Below are 15,660 nucleotides of genomic sequence, written 5' to 3'. Positions count from 1 at the left end.
GCTGACGAGGCATCAACTGAAGCTGAAAATTGCATTCAGTTACCAACTGAAGCAGTTGCTGATGAAACAAATGCAGAGTACAGATGGATAAAATCACATCCACCACATCTGGTAATAGGAAATTCATCTGATCCAGTAAGAACTCGCAATCAAATGTTAAATTTATTTATTCATTCAGCCTTTGTTTCACAACTGGAACCAAAGAAAATTGATGAAGCTCTTGCTGATCCTAACTGGGTAAATGCTATGCAAGAAGAGCTGAATCAGTTCACTTACAATAATGTCTGGAACTTAGTTCCAAGACCAACATCAAAAACCATTATAGGTACAAAATGGGTGTACATGAATAAACTAAACGAGGACGGTTCAGTTATACGCAACAAAGCAAGACTAGTAGCACAAGGATATAGACAAGAAGAAGGAATTGGCTACGATGAGACGTATGCTCCAGTTGCAAGATTGGAAGCAAGCAGAATATTCCTTGCTTATGCATCTCACAAAAACTTCAAAGTTTAGCAAATGGATGTGAAGAGTGCATTCCTAAATGGTCAGTTACAAGAAGAAGTATATGTTGAACAACCTCCAGGTTTTATAAACCACAAACTTCCTGATCATGTATACTATTTGAACAAAGCATTATATGGTCTTAAACAAGCTCCCAGGGCTTGGTATGAAACTCTTTCAAAATTCCTAACTGATCATGACTTTTCAGTCAGATCAGTTGATAAGACCTTGTTCAAATTCACTAAAAATAATCATATTCTATTAGTTCAAATTTATGTTGATGATATAATTTTTGGGTCAACTAACCCCAAATTGTGCGAAAAGTTTGCTAAGTTAATGCAGGATAAGTTTGAAATGAGTATGATGGGTGAACTGACATTCTTTCTTGGACTGCAAGTGAAGCAACTGGAAACTGGTATATTCATTAGTCAAACAAAATATGCAAAGGAGCTGCTAAATAAATTTGGTATGGAATCATGTTCAGCCACAACAACTCCCATGAGCTCTTCAGTTAAACTAGACACTGACGAAGGGGGAATATCAGTAGAAGCGACATTATACAGAGGGTTAATAGGTTCATTGTTATGCCTAACAGCCAGTCGCCCTGATATTGTTTTTGTTGTCTGTATGTGTGCCAGATTTCAAGCAAACCCTAAGCAATCACATTTCTCAGCTGCTAAAAGAATTCTGAGATATCTTATGGACACACAAAATGTTGGGCTATGGCATTCCAAAGACTCCACCTTCAATTTAGTTGGATACTCAGATGCAGATTATGCAGGATGTAAGCTTGATCGCAAAAGTACAAGTGGATCTTGTCAGTTCTTAGGAGATAGACTGATCTCTTGGTTCAGCAAGAAGCAGACATCCATAGCTACCTCAACAACAGAAGCAGAATATCTTGCTGCTGGTAGCTGTTGTGCACAACTGATCTGGATTCAGCAACAACTGAAGGATTATGGAGTAACATCAAGTGAATCGCCCATATTTTGTGATAATACCAGCACAATCGCCATCACTTACAATCCAGTTCTTCACTCAAGGACCAAGCATATAGATGTCAGGCATCACTTCATCAGGGATCATGCGTTAAAGAAGGATATTCTACTAGAATATATCTCAACTGAACAGCAAGCAGCTGACATCTTCACAAAACCATTACCTGAGGCTAAGTTTTCTTATTTTCGAAATATTCTTGGTTTAATCGATTTATCCTAGAAAATATTAGTAATATTTTTATACTAACAGAATTATATGCAGAAAATAAGAACACAACTAATAGAAAATAACACTTTATTATGAATACGAACGTTCCCATTTTACAGAAGATATCATGGCATCAACTGAATCTAGCCATGCTCTAACCCAATCATTTAACTCATAAATTCGAACTCTAGCAAATGTCCTAGATTTCGAAATCTTATCAACAACATGCCACTCTTTCCACAGCAATGCCTCCAAAAGACATTTGTCCTCAACCAAATCCCTAACATGCCTAACTTCAAAACGTTCAAGATACTTCAGTGCTCTTGCCTCCTGAGCACGAGTATGAATAGCACCACTGTCACTAACCCTCTTCAACTCATGAATCTTTTCCCATGTTGATAACACCTTATGAAAGACATAAATCTCCATCTTTCTCTTGATATTTGTCAAACGAGGGGTTGACCTGCTCAGTAACATGAACATGAGTGCTGCTGCATGCATCAGAATCAGACATATTGAAATATTCTTGAACTGATGTTGCATCACATCTTTATCACTATCATCTTATTTATAGGAAAATAATGTTGGAGAAACTGAAGAGTCTCACGACAATTAATGTGTCTTTCACATTTACCGAGGATTTTAAGTTGTCAGTTGCTCATAGTCAACTGACACCAGTTCGAATTCTGTTAATAATTGTTTAAATAGTCTCAGTTCATAATCAACATATGACAGTTAGTTTCTGATCAGTTTATGTCATAACTGATAAAATATATCACTTGCAGAAAAACAGAGTTAAAATCAGATAAATATTTCATTACTTATAAATGTTTGTCTGGATTACATCATCATACATATTCTCCACAACAATTATCCAAAATTTCAGCCAAACAGATAAAGAAGAAGGAGCAGTCATGAGAAAGCTGTGAGAATGAGCTATGCGCCTCAGGATCTTCAATTCCTTGCGGAGCATCAGCTGATACATGTGACCATCCTTGAAGACGTCCACCCACACAGCAATATTCAAGTGTTCTCGCACTTGATACAGTTCTGCCACCAATTCAGGAGTAGTGGCCTTCCCAGAATTGTACAAGAGCTCAAGCTCCTGCAATCGCTCCCAGTAATGCAAACTTCTATAGAAGACTTCGTCTTCAATCTCAGCCTTCCTGGCCTCTACAGAAAAGGGAGAAAGACTTGAGTCACCAGTATCAGACATCTTTGAATATTTTGAATGATATGTCTCAAAATTAACTGACTGATTTCTATTTATAGGAGAATATCAAGAAAGCTGAGGAGTCGTCAATGGTTCAGCAAGACCAATAACTTCTCGCACTCTTAAAATTATTTTATAGCACTATTTTAATTACGTTATGCACCAATTTAGGGGGAATATTAATTTTAAAAGGTTAACTGAGAAGATAGTTGTTTGTAACTTCTCAACTGAAATGAATCAGTTTCCCAACTGATCGTTCAGTTGGATTGTTTACAAATCTTCTCACATACGTTAACTAATTAAAATTTATTATATTCTAAATCAATTGACGTGACTGCAGATTGACGACGTGGCTTACTCTAAAACCGCTAATCTTTATACACACAATTACAGCACACGTACACCAATTTTTTTTTTATTATTCAAAATTTTCATGGACTGACACGTGTCCAGAATTTGAACAGTCACGCTCAAATGTACTATGCCCGCTTGAATTCAGTTCTTCTCCTTCACGCATACAATCAGTTCTAAGAGCATACTAATTTCCAAAGCTTCTTTTCTACGAATTTCAGATCATCTTACCTTCCGAAATGGCTAATCAGATCCCTGCTCACGTGATGAATGCCATGGCAATCGATTTTGACTCAGTCTTATCCATTCAAGAAAATGATATCAAAAATGTCTTTCTGAAGATTGAATCTGCTGGACTCAGGATGTTCTTGGGACAATCTTCACAAGAAATATACTCGAAGGAAGTAAATGAATTCTATCTGAAAGGGTATGTTACTGTTGAAGGAAACATCGCTGTCACTATCAATGATCAGTTGCTGATCTTATCTGAAGAAAACTTTGGAGAAATATTTTCCTTGCCGACTGATGGATATGTTAGTTTCTCTGAAGTTAAAACATTTGATATTGAGCAAATGCAATCCTCATTATCTGCTGATGGGCGGAAAATCAAAGTCTCCGACCCAAAGAAAGAACTGAAACCAGAAATTCAGTTGTTGGCTGATATTGTAGCAAAAGGAATTCTAGCTAAAGCTGGCTCATATGCAGCTCTCACTCTTGAGAAATTCCAGGTGATGACAATCATCATGGGTGAGAAGAAAGCCAACTGGAGGTACATTATTTTCAGCATTCTAAAGAATATGCTTCAATCAACAAAACAGTCCAGGGGGTTTGCTATTCCAATCAGTTATATTCTGAAACTCAAAGGACTGGTAACTAATAATGCCGAAAAATTCTCCAAATTCAAGATATTCACTGCCAAGAATATATTGCCACCAAAAACCAAGATGGATCTCTCGCCTAAACAATTCGTAAAAGTCAAGAAGGAGATTGGGATACAGCAAGCTGCTCCTAAATCAATCAAGAAAGCCAAGACGCTGGCCCAACTGAAGGCTACAAAGAGAAAACTGATTCTCAGTGAAACAGATTCTGAGAAAACTCCATCTCCCAAACTTATCAAGAAACCGAGAACACAAAGAACCAAAAGAATATCAGCAGTGGAACCAACCATTACAGAGGAACTATCTCAGTCAGCTGCTGAAACACCTATTCAGGCTATTCCATTGCATGTCATCCCTCCTGATGATACAATTCCAACTGAAAAGATACCCACGAGAGTAAAAGCTCCCTTCACTCGTGTAAATCAACCCACTATTTTACCTCAAGCTAGACCAAAAGGCGTCACATTGAAGGAACCAGCGGAATCTACAAAATCTGGCTTACAAATTCCTCATATTCTAACCATGGAGAAGGGAAAAGGCAAGCTTGAGGAGGAACCAAGGCCATCTCACTCCATTCAAACTCATATCGATCTAATTTGGGAAGAGGTAAACACATTTGCCACATCAAAACTCACAGCCTTTGACCGTTGGAAAAGCTTTAGGACCGAAATTTTTGCCAAGAAACTGAAGCACAAATCCAAATTGAAGATGTTTATTAAACTAGAAAAGATAGTTTTGAGGGTAGTTAAAGCTGTTACCATTCTTCAAGAACTGGAAAGGAGACAGTATTTCTTTGATCAAATATGGGCTAATCAACTGACTAAGATGGTTAGTCAGTTGAAAGAAAACTACAACCCCACAGGGCCAACTGCATATCAAGATAGAGCTGTGTTCACTCAACTGGATGCAGATCTTAGTGGTCTACAGAGGGAAATAAGGTTTTGGGAAAAAGATCAAGAACTTGTTTTTCCAGAAAAATCTTCAGGAACAGAGGAATACAAGCCTTCATCACCTCAGAAGAATGAATCTCCTGAAGAACTCATTGCTGAAAAATCAGCCCAGGAGGTTCCACAAACAACAGTCGGGGATCAACATCGATACTCTGAGACTGAACTTACCTTCGCCAATATCGATGAAATCATTCAGTCAGTTGCTCAGGAAGCTCAAAATGAAGCACATAATTTTGAATCCGTAGATCTTCTGATTGAACAAACAGAACAAGAAGTTCTAGTTACATCTGAAGACCCAGTTCAAAATTTTATTGCTGAAAAACATTTTCAATCTCCAGTTGATGAAGAACATACTCAACTCTCAGCTAATGCAGAACAAGATCAATTTTTTATTGCTCCAGAAACAGTTCAGCTAGTAACATCTGAAACAGAAGAGCAAACTGAAGTGCTCACTCAGAACCAAGAGGAAACACTCACTAAATCCGTGGAAGAACAGTTGCCCAATGTTGGAAATCTTCAAACTGAAGAACCACCCCAAGTTTCAGCTGTTAATCAAACAGAAGAACAAATCCATGATTCTCCAATAGCAGTTACCACAGATAACACTATTATTCTAAAACAAAGTATCTCTGATGCTCAGAACCAACCTTCTTCATCTCAAGGTCAAGAAGAGGCAGTTGATCGCACTATGATAATTTTCACTCCTCCAGAACAAGTGCTAGATCAGGAAGATATAGGAGCCATGTCTCCTGAAATCTCAAATTTAGAAGCAGTGTTCGAAGAAATCAACACCATCAAGACAAATATGAATCAAATAATGGATGCCATCAAATCCATTCAGTCCACCCAATACTATCATTCTGTCAAGTTGAATGGATCTGAAGATTTTGTTTTTGGAAAGCTGAAGAATATTCAAGAAGTTGCAACTGAACTTTCAGTTGCCATAGAACACAAGCCGAACAAAGCTACAACTGCTGCTCTTTTTGTTGCTCAAGATGTAATCAACCAACGAGTAGAAAGACTAGAATCTTCTGTTGCAAACAAAATAGACTCACTGCAAACCTCAGTTCTTACTGCCATCTCCAGTATCTCAGCCGATGTCGGCATTCTATCTACTGAAGTTCGACAATTGTCTATCAACATGGCTCAGTTTGACAAAAAGGGGGAAGTTAGTATGACTCAGAAAAAGCATTGAAGAGCAGTTAGCAGTTTAGAAGTTAATTTTGAGACAATTTTTGTTAAGAAACAGTCTATAAGAGTTCAATCCTTCAGTTAATAAATGCTTAGTTTTGTCAAACACCAAAAAGGAGGAAATTGTTGGAAACCAAATTTCGGAGTTTGACAAACTGAAGAAACTAACTGAATTATGAAGAAAACTGAATAATTAGAACCAGCTGAACTAATGAAGAAAACTGATCAGTTGGAAACCGATCAGTTAATATACTCAGCCGCATAATTTTCAGTCAAAACTGATCTCAACTGAATGCTTCTCGGGAAAGAACATTCAACCGACAAAATGACATAGTAAACAGCAAATGAATATGGAAAGCCGCACCTCAATCATTACAGCATAGAACAACGTATTTCGGCTACTGCAATTAAGACGCCGTATTACAATCAATGAAGAGAACATTGCCCAACAAATGATGAAGTGGCATTCAACGGATACTAGAATTCAAATGCATATCAAAGTTACCGTTGAAAGAGAAGTATAAATATGACTGAAGAACAGTAGAAGAATAGAGACGATCATTCAATCTTAAGCTTATTGTTACTCTGTCAAAATTTCAGCTCACTTTCATTTGAATTACTCGTAGCAATCAAGGCTACAATTTGAGCTTATTAGCATTCTCTAAAAGCTGTTAAATTCAACTGTGCTAATATCAGTTACGTATTGAGAATATTGTGTAGAACTAAGAGTTTCAGTTTTGGCAGTTGTAAGTCCAAACTGAAGTGGGTCTGTACAAGTGTTGTACTTGATCAAAGTATTTTAGTGAATACCCTATCTTTGTGATAGAAGGGGTGACGTAGGAGTAATTAAATTCTCCGAACATCCAGAAACAACTCTTGCATATTTCTTTCAGTTTCGTATTCTATCTCTCAGTCAGTTACTTTCTGCAACTACTCCAGTTTAACTGATTGTTATTGACCAACAAGATTCCGAGATTCAGTTTGTCACTAAACTGAACTCAAGTATCGTTAAAGAACAAGTTTTAAGTGTAAGTGTTTATTCAACCCACCTCCCTTCTAAACACTCTTGTTACGACAACCGATCATATCATATTGGAATAATTTTGGAAAGTTAATATATATGTAAGTTAAAGAGTTTAATTTATTATGAATTTTATTGGAGCTTGAAATTATAGGTCTATAGTTCCCTATGCCATTTCTGATTTACTTCGAACATTTATAATATATAATAGATTTATTAACTTTAATTTTTTGAATTTTAAGTCATTGATCAATTTAATTTATTTGGAAAATCGTAAAGAAAAATATTTTTTCTTTTACGATACCCACATTCCATCTCAAATATTTGGTGTGTACTTCCCTGGGTGTCGTTGAGTTAGCGCCCAGCCCACATGCTACTTTTTTTTTTCAATTATCAATACACAAAATCAGGAAAACTAATATCTTCTTCTCAAAAAATAAGCGTTCTTCACCATATACACTAGTAAGATCGACACTTGCCCACCACTTCACTGTCCAATCTCCGCCTTAGGATCGAAATTCATCCAGCACTCTGCCACCCGATCTCCGCCGTTCCAAGGTATGCACCGATTATCTATCTTCTTCTTTTTTTTGTTGTTGAACAGATTTTTTTTATTAAATTAGAACAAAACATGACTGATTGGTGAAATAATTTTTATCGAATTTTAATAATTTTTTGTCTCCTTTTATCTTAAAACACAGTAGCTTGTATGAGTTATAACACAATTTGATCTTTTTCTATTTTCTTGTTTTTTCCACCTTTTTCATTTTTATGAATTTTCTTAATGAAAGAAAATAAGAATTTAAAAATTAATTGTTGTTACATGAGGCAATCAAAAGATCATTTACCCACATTAAATAATTGGGTGATTTTTGGGATGTTTTGTTTTCTATATGTAAATACCGGTGATGATCAGCAATTCATTCTCCAAGTTGCAGACGATCGAAAGCCAAAAATTGGGATGGAGTTCGTATCATTAGAGGATGAATTTTCTTTCTATAACTAATACGTACGAAAAGCAAGATTTAGTGCAAGAATAAGAAACAGCAATAAAAACAAGATAACAAATAAAGTTGTTTGGAAGAAATTTGTATGCTTTAAAGAAGGGCGTACAGACGAAATCGCGGCGAAGTTAGAACTGGATGTAAGTCAAAGATTTCAATTGTCAAGAAACAAATTGGTCCTAATTGGATTTTCAGTACATTCATGGAAATTCATAATCATCCACTCTCGATTCCTTCGAAAGTGCATTTACTACACTCACATCGTAATATTTCGGCATCAAAGAAAGCATTGACTCCACAGTTTTCAGAAGCCAATGTGCCCACTTATCAACAAATGTGATTATTGGAAATAAAGTATAAAGATCATGTAGGTTGCACTGAAAGAGATATTAGAAACTTGGAGAAAAGGATAAGAGATGAACAAAAGGGTATCGATGCTGAAACACTGATTGAGTTCTTTGCATCTGAGAAAGACAAGAATTCCTCTTTTTTCCTTGATTATGAGACTTATTTAGATAAAAGATTTAGCATGTGTTTTTGGTCAGATCTTGTGTCAAGGAGGGCAAACTGTGTATTTGGTGATGTTGTGGTGTTTGATACGACGTACAACACTGATAAATATGGTATGATTTTGGCACCATTTGTAGGAGTTAATCATCATCATCAGAAAATTGTGTTTGGTTGCGGTTTTTTAAATGACGAGAAAACTCAGTCTTTTGTTTGGTTGTTTAATAAGTTCATAGAAGCCATTTCTAAATGTGCATCAAATGTTATAATTACTTACCAAGATCTTCTGCTATGGCGAAAGTCATTGCACAAATTTTCCTAAAACAGTGCATCTATATTTTTTGTGGCACATGTTGAACAAATTCTCATATAAATTAAACCCTATGACTTTTTGTGACTACAATCGAAGCATAAAAGAATGGCATTCAAAATTCCACAACAGCTGATGAATTTGAGATGTTGTGGGAAGATGTTACCAAGTGTGCTAACTTGGAGCAAAATGATTGGTTGTTATTGTTGTATGAATTGTGACAGAAGTGGGTGCCAATATATTTTAACCATATATTTTGTGCTGGAATGTCAAGTAGTCAGAGCTCTGAAAGTTCAGATGCATTTTTCAAGAGATAGGTCTCTAATAAAAATTCATTGATGGATTTTATCACCCGTTTCAATAGGCCACTCCGACACCAAAGGCAAAACGAGTTAGTTGGATTGATATGAATGAGCATCCCAAGATCAATGCAAAATGGCCAATGGAAGCTCAATTGGTTAAGGTATATACGAAAAGAAAATTATGTGGAGTTTCAAAGTGAAATATGTGGGAGTCATGGTTATACGTGCAACTACTATATGTAGGAGTTGAATTAGTGGTTTAAAATGTGATGAATTTTCAAACTTGTTCTTCTTCCAAATCAAGGACGCTCACACATAATAAACAGTTGGATTATATATCATATAGTTGTATGAAATTTGAGTTTGAGGGCATACCATGCAGACATATGTTAGTTTTTTCTGTATCAACCAAGTGTTTCAATTGCCTGATAAGTGTATACTCAAACGGTGGGCTTGAGTTGCAAAGGTTGGATCAATATATGTTATGGCTGAGCAAAATGTCATCGACGATCCAAAAATGTGTCTTATGTCAAGATTCTCGAGGTTATCTGTATAACCCAAAATCAGTACACGTAAACCCATGCATTTATTAAATTTTTGAATTATGAATTTAATTTTTAAAATGATTTTTCACGATGCATGATTTATGATTTGCATTATTTTAAATTATTACATGTTTATTTGATGCACGTTAAATAAACATGTAATAATTTAAAATAATACAAATCATAAATCATCTATCGTTAAAAATCATTTTAAAAATTAAATAAATAATTTAACAATTTTATTGAGTTTCATGTTTCGGGTGAATATTCGATACGGGATCGGGAAAAGAGACCGGTGACGATTTAGGCGATTTTTTATTTATGTGGTGTTTTATTTCAAGTCACGAAAATTGATATTTTAAGTGATTTATGAAAATTTTAGCATTTTAAAACCTAATTTAATTTATTAGGTCATGTTAAGATTTAAAATATATATATATATATATATATATATATATATATATATATATATATATATATATATATATATATATATATTTGACACTTGTGTATTTCATATAAAATAAGGAGTGCAAGAAAATTAGTGGGGGATTAGTATTTTATTTAGCATGTTAATTAGTTATTAGTATTTTTATTTAACTAATTAACTCCCTAATTAACCTTCTAACTCACCACCAAACCACACACATACACATTCATTTGGAGGAGAGAAACTAGGGTTCTTGAGTTTCTCTTTCAGCAGCCACCATCTCAACCTCTTTTCCTTGCAAATTTCTGGAGATTTACGTCTTTTTTCGAGCAAGAATCATGTAGCAAGCGTCTCTCGGTCATCCTCCGTAATTCACCACGTCAGTATTCGTTATCTTCGTGCGCTTTAACGCGAATGCGTGTATAATCTTTCATTTTTTGCATCGATCTTGTAAAAGTAAATCATTTCATGCTTATTGTACGTAAAAGTACATGTATGTTATGCAAAAATTTGAGCGTTGATGCTATGAACTGATAAACCTGTGAATTTTCGATATGTTTCTGGAAAACCTTTCAACATATAAAACACATTAATTTTCAATACCTTAGATTTGACAGTAAACTCATAATTTTCGGACAAGAAACGAGTGAGTTATGATCATTCTCGTGTGACTGCTCAAACTGTGACGTTTTTAAAATGTGTTCATGTTTTCTTGATGTTTATTGGTTGCAGGCTTCGTTGGAAATCTTCGAGTGGTCATTGCTGAGTTTAGGTAAGCTACGTGCTGTGGTCAGACGCTTTTCGGTGCTTCGTTTCAGGTCGGTAAGGGTTTGGTTGCAATATAGGTCATAGGGAAAGGGATACATGCAGAATTTTGTGTTTGTTCACGTAGGGTTAGCGCCGCAGCTTTGTTTATGGAGAGCCGCAACGCCTGTTTCTTGCACAAGTAGCACTGCCGCGCTGTATTTGGAGCGTTGTAGTGCCTATGTTTCGCACTTGGCAGCACCGCGGCGCTGGTGGTAGCGCCTAGGCGCTTAACCAAGCGCTGCACCGCTACATTGCAGGCGCCTAGGCGCTGGTCTGGGATTTTTAGTAGCTTTAGGTTTAAGTGCTATTGCGTTTAGGTATTAATACATCGTTATGTCCAAGCTTTGGGAAGGGTTAGGTTAGCTGATATGAAGTTTGAATAGGAATCTTTGAACTATGTTTTAAGCGGGGTTCGTGTCTTCCATTGCTTGCGAAATGTTTATATTCCATATCAGGATTGTTTCGGGGTTCGATTTCATGGTTTAGTTTGATGATTAAACATGTTCAAGTCTCGAGTGGTCTAGAAAGTCATAAGTTATTTAATTACCTCGATAGTAAGTACGATTGTTATGGTTAAGTTACGGAACGTAAGGTGCATGAATAATGTGTTAGTATGTGCAGCAGTAGCCCAGGCGAGATCCATTGAAGCCCTCAACATTATGTAAGTATGTTCGATGTGTAAAAAAATTGGTTTATGTTTTTGAGGTATGCAAAATGTCTTGCGACCAATTTTGTTACGGGTTTGGAAGCCGGAGAACGTGTCCGGGGACCTCTCCACCCGGTAAAGCATGACCACAGCAACTTCCAGCAGCTAAATATTCAGCTTCAGTTGGTAACAGGCGATTGATGTTTGTTTTTTGCTGAACCATGAGATCAGTTTGTCTCTTAGAAACTGACATGATCCACTTGTACTTTTGCAATCAAGCTTACATCCTACATAGTCTGCATCTGAATATCCAACTAAATTAAAAAATTTGTGTCCTTAGCATACCATAAGCAGTTAGGTACAATAAAGAACGATTAAACCTTTGTATAGTACCATCTTAACTTATATTCCCACTTCATTTTTGTCTAGTTTCATTGATGAGCTCATGGGAGTAGATGCAGCTGAACATATTTCATGTCAAATTTCTTCAGCAATTCTTTCGTGTATTTGTTCTGACTGATAAAAATACCAGTATCTAATAGTTTCACTTTTGAGCCTAAGAAAAATGTACAGTTCACTCATCATGCTCATCTCGAATTTTTCCTGCATCAGCTTAGTAAAATTATCATATAATTTGGGGTTAATTGACCCAAATATGATATCGTAAACATAAATTTCAATAATTAGTGAATGATCTTTCTTGGTAGATTTGAATAGTGTTCTATCAACTGTTCCCACTGTAAAATCATGATCAATTAATAATTTTGATAGGGTCTTATACCAAACTCGAGGGGCTTGTTTCCATGCATAGGGAGTAAGTGATTAACAAAACCTAGAGGTTGTTCTACATACGCCTTTCCCTGCAACTGGCCGTTCAGAAATGTTATTTTAACATCCATCTGGTACACTTCGAAATTTTTGTAGGATGCATAGGCTAGGAATATCCTGGTTGCTTCCAGTCGAGCAACTGGAACTTAAGTCTCATCATAATCTATTCTTTCTTCGTGTCTATGGTCTTTGCAACTAGTCTTGCTTTATTGGGCACAACTGAACCATCTTCGTTCAATTTGTTCCGGTATACCCATTAGGTACCGATAATAGATTTGAATAGGGTCTTGGAACTAATGTCCAACTAGTATTGCTTTATTGGGCATAACTGAACCGTCTTCATTCAATTTGTTCTGGTATACCCACTAGGTACCTATAATAGATTTTGAAGAGGGTCTAAGAACTAATTTCCAGATATTGTTATGTGTAAACTGATTAAGCTCTTCTTGCATAACAATGATCCAACCGGGATCAGATAGAGCTTCTTCAATTTTCTTTGGTTCCAGTTGCGATATGAAAGCAGGATGAATAAATAAATTCAACATCTTATTTCTGGTTTTCACCAGATCAGATGGGTTACCTAATACCAGAACCTGAGAATGGTTCACGTTCCATCTATAATTAGGATCTTTTTGATTTGTTTGCAAGTCCGTTTTAGTTTGTAACTGACCAATTCCTTCTGCTTCAGTTGGAACAACATCAGTTTGAGGTTGAATAATTTTTAATTGATCGTCAAACTGATATTTAGGAGTTGTATCATGTCCAACTGGTTGTTCTACCAATTCTTGCTCTGGTGTTTGAAGGGAATTTCTGACAATATGATTTACATCTTCATTGTCATCTTCCAAATTTGTATCTGTTAAGTGATTAATCAGCTCAACTAGATTAGTTGGCTTATCAGTTAGCACATTTTCATCAAATATAGCATGTATGGATTCTTCAATATTGAGAGTGAGTTTATTAAAAATTATATATGCTTTGCTAACATATGAATATCCTAAGAATAGTCTTTCATCTGATTTAACATCGAATGTCGTTAAGTGATTCTTACCATTGTTATTGATGAAGCACTTGCACCCGAAAATTTTAAGGTAAGAAACCACACTTTTCTTGCCATGACAGATCTCATATGGTGTTTCACATTATTTTTGTTAATCATTGATCTGTTTTAGTATAACATGCGGTGTTAACTGTCATTGCCCAAAATCTTTCAGAGATACTAGAATTATCTAGCATTGTTCTCGCTGCCTCCTTAAGAGTTCGATTTTTTCGTTCAGTTACACCAGTCTGTTGTGGTGTTCTTGCAGCAGAGAACTCATGCTTGATTCCTAAATTTTCAAGATATTGAGAAAATGTCTGATTGAAAATTCAGTTCCTCTGTCGGATCTTATTCTATCAATCACGAATGATTTTTCATTTAAAAGCCTTTTAAAGAGTTTGATTAGTTGTGAAGCAGTTTGATCCTTTGATTTTAGAAAATGACCCAAATAAATCTTGCAAAATCATCGACAATCACAATAGTGTATTTCATTTCCCATAAGCTCATTACTGGTTGGATCAAATAAGTCCATATGCATCAGTTCTAAGTATCGAGAAGATTTACTTCCTTTATTTTTAAAAGAGGAACTAAATTGTTTTCCAAACTGAAAAATCACATTTGGGACGCAAGTTACTAGCTCGTTTTTTCTCAGTTGTGCCATGGCTTTGAAGTTTAGATGGTTTAGTCTCTTGTGCCACAATTAATTCTGAGATTGATTTGAAGCTACAAAACAGACTGACTTATCAGGTGGATTGCTCTAACTCACTTTGTATGTGTTTTCCAAATCTGTTTTCTGTCATGATTAAATCTCCAGTTGCATTTCTAACTGAATATGCATGCTTATTGAATTCAACTGAATGATCATTATCGCATAGTTGACTTATGCTGATTAAGTTAAATTTCAAATTGTCGACTAATAATATATCATTGAAAGCTTACCCTTACACACGGTTTCACCTTGTCAGGCATCACCAAAATTGATCTTAGAACCAGAATTTTTGATCAGCTGATCAGTTCAGCGTTTCTAGTCATATGGCTCGAACATCCACTGTCCAAGTACCAGATTGAATATTTGATCAGTTTACTTGTAACCTACAAGCACAAATAATAAATAAATTTGGTACCCAAAACTATTTGGGATCAGAAGTGATTAGTCCTTTGGGAACTCAGATTTAATCAGTAAAACTGATCTACCAGTTTATGTATTGCAAATAACCTTTTTTGATTTGTGTGTGACTTGTGAGTGCGCTCAAGTTCATAAAACATGTGATCGTGCTATTTTATCCTTGTTGTTCATCCGATATTGCTTTGGAACAGGCTTGCCATTATAATAATTGCAATAATAACTTCTGGCTGACTTTAGCTTGGTGTAACTAGACTCCTTGGGAGACCAGTTGTTTGATTCAGTTGAATTTTTGGGACTGTACCCAATTCCATGTCGCCTTGCCTTGTTCATAGTTTCAACTAATTTTCAGTTGGTTTTTCTACCGAATTTTTGAACTCGGGATTCTCATGTAGCATGACTGATTTGACAAAGTGAATGTATTTCTCTTTGCTTGTATTCAGTTTTGGCATTGTACCACTGGTTGAAGGTTCATCTTGGCTATCAAAGCCCATACATGTTTTATCTCCAACTAGTTTTTGCAACCCTTGCATTTCAGTTAGTATAACTGACGACTTGTTCCAAGCCTGAATTACTTCAACCAGTTTAGAATTTTCAGCTCTCAGCTGCTAAATTAACAAATCTCTTTCATCTTTTTTAGCTTTAAGCTTAGTAAACTCCTCTTCGACATTTAATCTTTCAACTGATTTAAGGCTATCAACTGTGTCAGTTGAGAGATCATTTTGCTTTTCTTTAGCTTCTTTAAAGGAGATAGCTAGTTTGCGGTACTCATTTACCATGTCATACAGTGTAAAGATACGCTCTT

Source organism: Primulina eburnea, chromosome 8, assembly GCF_022965805.1.
Source record: "Primulina eburnea isolate SZY01 chromosome 8, ASM2296580v1, whole genome shotgun sequence".
Lineage (NCBI taxonomy): Eukaryota > Viridiplantae > Streptophyta > Magnoliopsida > Lamiales > Gesneriaceae > Primulina > Primulina eburnea.
Note: the sequence above shows the minus strand (reverse complement) of the source record.